Source organism: Myotis davidii, unplaced genomic scaffold, assembly GCF_000327345.1.
Source record: "Myotis davidii unplaced genomic scaffold, ASM32734v1 scaffold274, whole genome shotgun sequence".
Taxonomy (NCBI): Eukaryota; Metazoa; Chordata; class Mammalia; order Chiroptera; family Vespertilionidae; genus Myotis; species Myotis davidii.
In genome coordinates, this window is record NW_006285613.1 from 1,232,471 (window position 1) to 1,240,075 (window position 7,605).

Consider the following 7,605-nt stretch of genomic DNA (forward strand, 5'->3'; position numbering starts at 1 on the left):
ATATATACTTTTTTAAAAAGTAGAAATATTGTATGTCCTAATTTTCTTCATAGAAGTTGTAATAAAAATTAAAATAGGTTTATACCATAGCCATATATTGAAATTACCTGACCTTGTTTTGCCACTCTAGCACCGTATTGAAATTCATCAAAATTCAAGTAGTTGTAAATGAAGCATGAATAGAAATAATAACTTGAAATGCTGAAATAATCTCTCAGTTATTTAGACTGTATAAACATAGCAATAAAAGAAACAACAGCAATCTTATCCCCCAAGAGTAGATGATTCAGATAAAAATGTTTTTCTAATAAGTAGTATGCTTTGGTATGGTATTATTAAAGGAAACATGGAAATTCCAATCATCCTTGCTAAATTGCATGTCTGCTAACTTCAGCTATTTTGAGATTTTTAAAAAGTTAAACCATTTCTGAGTTACAGAAAAAATATGCACAGTTCCCTTGCGCATGGAAATGAAATGGGATCTATTCATTCCATCATGTTATTTAAATTCCTTAGAAAATTGGGTGAATCTGATGATTCATGAAACAAACTTTGAAATTATGTTCAATACAGCTTATTTCACTCTTGAGGTGATTGTGATAATTGCATTTATCATTTTTGCATGCTGGCTTTTATGTACTACATTTATAACTATCACCAAAAAACCTGCCAGAGAGTACTTTTACGTAAGGTGTTAATAGTTTGCCCAAGATCACTCAGAGTCAGAGCCAAAATCAAGCCATGTCTAAAACCAAAGTCTGAGCTTTGTTCATGAAGCAATGATAGTTAGATAATTCAGAGATCCGAATAATGTCTTTTGTTTTTGTAGAACCACTATAATCTTAATATCGTGCTATCAATCAAGATTGTAAGAACATTGAAATTCTAAATAACCAAGGCCAGATGTTTTCTAGTATAGCAATTTTTAATGTTTTTTTAAGTATATTTTTATTGATTTTACAGAGAGGAAGGGAGAGTGATAGTTAGAAACATCAATGAGTAAACATCTCATTGATCAGCTGCCTCCTGCAGCCTAGTAGGGGATCAAGCCCGGGATCAAGCCTGCAACCAAGGTACATGCCTTGACTGGAATCGAACCTGGGACCCTTCATTCAGTCTGTAGGCTGACACTCTATCCACTGAGCAAAACTGGTTAGGGCTTTAATATGTTTGTTATTGATTTGAGAGAGAGAGAGAGAGAGAAACATTGATGTGAGGTAGAAACATCAATCGTTTGCCTACCATACACACTGTAGCTGGAGATCAAACCCTGCAACCCAGATAGGTGCCCTGACCGAGAATTGAATGCTGACTTTTCAGTGCATGGGATGACACTCAACCAACTAAACCACACCGGCCAGGGTTCTAGTGAAGCAATTTTCATAAAATATCCACTTAGTAGAAAAGACTACTAATTGATAGTAGAAAAAAATCTCTCTTAAAACATTCTATCAGCCAGGATCTCCAAATTCAAAGGAAAAGGATCCCCCACTTTCTCTGATAACAATATCATCTGGTCCCGACTATATGCCAAGTACTAGGTCACACTCATAGGATAAAATGATATGCAGGAGATATGGACCCAGTCTTCAAATGACTATCTCTAAAATTGTTTTGACATAGATCACCACTGACTCTATAATTTGCCAATTTCAGTAAGCACTTTTCATTGATTATGAGATGGGAGGATCCAGCTATCTTCCATAAGTCAGATATTAAGGAAATTTTGCAAAAATGTAAAATAATCCTACTCTTCTTGCTTTTTAAAGAAAATAGCTATGTTTATAAAAATAATATTTATGTGATTTATTTTTACATGACTTGATAAATATTTTCAAAATTTGCTTTATTCTCTAATACAGATCAACAGATATAATTCCTATAAAAGTTTCTGGTCTCCTCAATAATTTTAAGAATGTTTAGAGGCTTCTGAAACCAAAAAGATTAAGAATAACTGGATCCCATTTTAAAATTGGGTTAGTTGCTGAACAAATCCCTAACATCTACATAGTTATCAATTATAGACTTAATATCAGAGGGACGTGAATAAATTTGCCTAAGCATTTTTCTCCTGAGGGTGAAAAAGGGACTCTGCATACTAAACCTGACAATCTCAGGGAGGCCTGCATGGTGGCCTTACAAACTCAGAGACCGAAAGTAACCACATAGGATGGTCTGAAATTAAAACTTTATAACTAAAGGCAGGGCATGGCAGAGAGTCATGTCCTGGGCCAGTATTTTCCTGACAAAGGCCAATCTGTACCTTAACTGATCCTGTCTATAATCTTTTGCATCTTTGGAATTTCAGGGTAATTTCCCTTTTTTTCCCAGACCCCTCTGGGCACAACTGCACACCAGAGCAGAGACCACAAATCCCCTCACTGTTACTGTTATCATGTTCATTATTGACTGTTAACTATCCTAAAATCACAATTGTAAAATAATTGTGTGGCTATCCATTTTACTTTTTATCTAGTCCCAGAGATTCCACCCCCTCCCTCTGCTTTCTTCTGCTTCCCTAATCTATCACCAATGAATTTCTTGTAACTCCCTTACGTCTTCCTCTTTGATTATAATGTATAAAATAAGTGGTAAAAACTGCCATTTTTCAGAGCATTTTCTCAATCCATTGAGATTTTGTTTCCCAACAATTTCCATCAATTTGGCTCAAATAAACTCATAAAAATTCTCTACAGGTCTGAACATTTCTTACATTGACATATGTTTTATTAATTTAGCTACAGATATCACTTTCTCTAGGCATTCCACGCACAGTAAGGAAACCATAGATGGCTACTAGCCCTAAAATCTAAAAGATCTTGGGGTGGAGTGGGAGCCAGGTAGAGAGGGGCTATGGGGGAAAGTAGGAGGACATTTGTAATACTCTCAACAATAAAGATAAATTTCACTGGAATACTCAAAGCAATTGAGATATAAGCTCTTGTCTTCTGAAACTGGAAAAGAGCAAGGTAAAACAGGTGAACAGTTGGCTGTAAACATTCTTCCTTTATTTATTTTGCCCCTAAGCCATATTTTCTACAGTTCTTAAAATAAAATCAGTACTTGTCCTGAATACTTCATATGTACCTGATTATTAAGCTACTAGAGGCCCAGTGCACGAAATTTGTGCAGGGGTTGGGTCTCTAGGCCAGGCTGGCAATCAGGGCCAATCAGGTTCCCAGCCTCCCCATCTACTCCCCTCCTTCCCTCACCACTAATCAGGGCCTGCCGGCCAGGGGGAGGGGCCATGGGAAGTTTCCATCCCCAGTTTGGAATGTGCAGGAAGTAGCCGATCAATGATTCTCTATCATCATTGATGTTTCTATCTCTATAGCCCTCTTCAAAATCAATCAAATAGTGCGGCGTTGGTGGTAAGCATAGCTGCCTTCCAAAATCAATCAAATATATATTTTTAAAATGCAAGGTTTTTAGAGGAAGAAAGATAGGGCAAGGGAGCTACTGGGGTGGGGGGGGCGGGGAAGACAGGGGCTGGCATTTGAGATCTTGCTCACATTTCAAATAGGATAAGGTAAGGTGGTCCTCAGGGGGTGACAGGTGAGGAATGGCAGTGGGTGGAGCAGGGCACTGTGGGCTGAGGAATGGGCTGTAATGACTGGGAATGTCTGTGACAGTGACACCAAGTGTGTGTTGGGGCCATCACTGGGATTATTCATCCCCAAGAGGTTTTGATCCCTGACGGGAGGAGAAACACGGAGATCAGCAGGCTTTTCTTAGCCTAGAAGGTGAGGGGGGGGGGCAGGAGCAAGCTTCCCTACTTCCCTACAAATGTAAACAGTGTAACTGGACATGGATGTCAGTCACGTGGCCAAATCAATGCCCAGCCAGCCCTGGTGGCTGTGTCCTGCCACTCTCTGGCTGTGCAGTGGTGCTATTGGCCAGAAAGGCCGAAGCCATGCCCCCCACCCCACCCCCCAGCGCACATAGTATACAAAGGGGCGGGCAGGAAGCTGGAAGCTGGAAGCTGGAAGCCGGAAGCCGGAAGCCAGAGCTGACCTGGCTTGGCCCGGCAGCACTGAGTCAGCCATGGAGAGGGATAGGGGGACAGCTGTTGGCACGACTGGCTTTGGAGTCACCATGAGCCTCAGGACCTAGGGGCAGTGGGGAAGGAGGTATTACCATGGTCGGTGCGTGATTCTTCACAGCATGCCAGCCGGGCTGGGTGGGGCCTGGGGAGGCTTTTCTCCCCTGGAGCCACTCTTCCCAGGGCGGCAGCATCCGGCCACTTTTTAAAATTACTTTTTAATGGAAAGCAAGCTCTGGGCTTGCGGTTCCTGGGATCCCTGGGCCATAGCGTGGGCATCCAGGCCTCAGTGCATCCCCCTCCCCCTCCTGTGTTGAGCGTCAGCCTGGCCTGGGCCCTCTCGCAATCTGTGATCCCTCAGGTGATGTCCGACTACCAGTTTAGACCTGATTGTGGGGATCAGGCCTAAACTGCCAGTTGGACATCCCCCAGGGGATGTAGCAGTGTGCCAAATGGCAGGCAGCCAGGGAAAAGCCCAAACCAGGGCTGGGCGCCATGCAGCTCACGCTCATTCTGGCCATTGCGCCTTCTGCTGCCACTTGGTAGTGCTGCGGTGGATCACCAGCCGTGAGCCCGGCTTCTGGTTGAGTGAGCGCCCCTGTGGGAGCACACTGACCACCAGGGGGCAGCTCTTGCATTGAGTGTCTGCCCGCTGGTGGTCAGTGCACATCATAGCAAATGGTGGACTGGTCTTTCTAGTCCTTCTGCCATAACAGTCGCTGGACTTTTATATATATAGATACCAGAATATGGCTGTAAGTGCAGTTATTTTTATCATATTAAATTGAAGAAATATTTACGCCATTTGCAATTTTCTTATAAAACACATCAATTTATCAAAAGCGCATTTTTTAGCCCTGACCGGTTTGGCTCAGTGGATGGAGCGTCGGCCTGCGGACTGGAGGGTCCTGGGTTTGATTCCGGTCATGGGCATGTGCCTGGGTTGTGGGCACATCCCCAGTGGGGGTGTGCAGGAGGCAGCTAATCGATGTTTCTCTCTCATCAATGTTTCTGGCTCTCTATCCCTCTCCCTTCCTCTCTGTGAAAAATCAATAAAATATATTTTTTTTTAAAAAAGAACGCATTTTTTACATTATGAGCAGACTAGGAAATGCCATGCTTTGGTCTCAATGGCAAAAAAATATGAATAATGTAACATCAGCATTAACTCTACACTGTTATCAAATGTGCATACTTCTATGCTGGTGGTGGAAAGGAGGAACTTCCGGATTCAAATATTTAGTATTCAGGGCAGAATAAAGAAAAGTAACTAACACTTAGCCCTAAAGGAAAATTCAAATCCAGTCTTTTGTCATTGTGTACCACTGGTAGTTAAATTCTCAATAGGCAACTTTCCATCAGACAGGTTTTACAACATTCTTTAAGAATACTCTAATTTACAACCTTTGCATGCATGTACTTTGTCTTTTGTGTTTAGGATACAAATAAAGCCTCAAGCAATTTATTTTCATCTTATCCTCCAGAACATGTGTAGGACACAGAGATCTTATCCTTTAAGCTCTTACAGGATACAATATTGAACATAACTTGAATACCAGTTTCGTTTATCTATATATATAAAAGCCTAAGCAACCATTATGGACAGTCATCTGAATGACTGGTTGACTGGGCCACTGTGATGCACACTGACCATCAAGGAGCAGACGCTCAACACAGGATCTGCTCCCTGGTGATCAGTGCACTCCCACAGCCAACCTCCCACAGCAGGCCAACCTCCTGTGATTCCTCCCCCACAGCTGGCAGGCCCCAATTAGCCCTGATGGGGACTGCGTGAGATGGCCCCTATCGGCCCCCATTGCCGGCCAGGCTGAGGAACCCCACCTGTGCATAAATTCGTGCACCGAGCCTCTAGCATACTGATAAAGGACACAGACAATCAAATGTGTCATCCATATCATTTGGGATTTGTTCTTGATCACGTGGATTTTTATTTTAAGTTATTCAATTTATACGCATACTTGTCTTATAGATTAAAATGTTTTTTATATATTTCTAAGCATTTTAAATTATTTTAAGTAATACATTTTGCAAATTAGCTTTCAGTAGAGGTTATGTAAATGTAATGCCTCTAAACCAAAGATTACCAACCACCTTATCAACTAGAATATAAGATAATGCTCATAATATATATAGCTGTTATTGTCTACATAACCTCCCACAGAATATCTAGGTGTGAAGTGTGGAAATGTCAAACTTGGGACTCTTCCCTATCAATTAGGTGGAAGCAACAAACAGGTTCAGGATCACCATCCTAAACAAAGAAGTCAAGAGAAAGATTTAGAATAACTTTTATTGAAAAACAAAACAAGTAAAAACATAACCTTATGTAAGCTAAGTCATGGTGTACTTGTCTGATCCACTGATATCATTGACACCAAAAAAATAAATGCCCTTCATGACATGGAACCTTCAACACCACAATATTTTATGCACTTAAGAGGTCAAAAATTTGAAATCAAAAGAAGCAAAGTAAATGATAAAACTCAATTTCTGCGATCTGAAAAATTCAGCATATGCTACACCTGGTTTTTAGTTGTTCCGTAATTTTGTTGAGAGCACAAGGGACTTTATTTTAAGATTTTACAGCAGATTTTTATAAGCAAAAAACATTAACTATAGTGCTGCATAATTTTAGTAATTAGCTTATGTGTGCCACGAGATGAAAAAAGTTGAAAATCGCTGTTCTAGATACTTGACTCTTATCACATATATTATTTTCAAGTGTTTTATTTCATTTAGAGGATCTTTCATCTTCTTGATGTATTGTCTTTTGAAGCATAAAGTTTTAAAATTAAAAAAATTAACTATTAAGCTACATGTATGTGTGTACAAAGCCTTTTAAGTTAGCTCTAAAAACCATTTAAAATGATGACACAGTTTTCAAAGTGATTTTACTTTAACTTCAGTCAGGGATTTTTTTATTTTTTATTTTTTTCTAGAGGCCCGGTGCACAAGAATTTGTGCACTCGGGGGTGGGGGGTGTACCCCAGCCCGGCCTGTGCCCTCTCACAGTCTGGGACCCCTCAGGAGATAACGACCTGTTGGCTTAGGCCTGCTTCCTGGGTGGAAGAGGGCAGGCCCAATCCCTAGGTGCAGCCCCTGGTCAGGCTCACAGCAGGGCTGATTGGGGAGTTGGGGCACCACCCCCTGTCACGCACAGAGCAGGATCGATCAGGGGGTTGGGGGGCTGCCCTCTGTCACTCACAGAGCAGGGCCCGTCAGGGGGTTGGGGATCCGTACCCTGTCACGCACAGAGCAGGGTCAATTAGGGGGTTGAGGAGCTCCCCCCTGTCAGTCACAGAGTAGGGCTGATAGGGGAGTTGGGGCACTGCCCCCTGTCACACTCAGGGCAGGGCAGATCAGGGAGCTGGGGTGCCGCCCTCTATCATCCACAGAGCAGGACCGATCAGGGGGTTGGGGCGCTGCCACTTTCACACTCAGGGCAGGGCAGATGGGGAGGTTATGATTCTACCCCATCACACACAGAGCAGGGCCCATGGGGGGCACCCCAGCCGGTCCACCCCCGATAACCCCCATCGGGC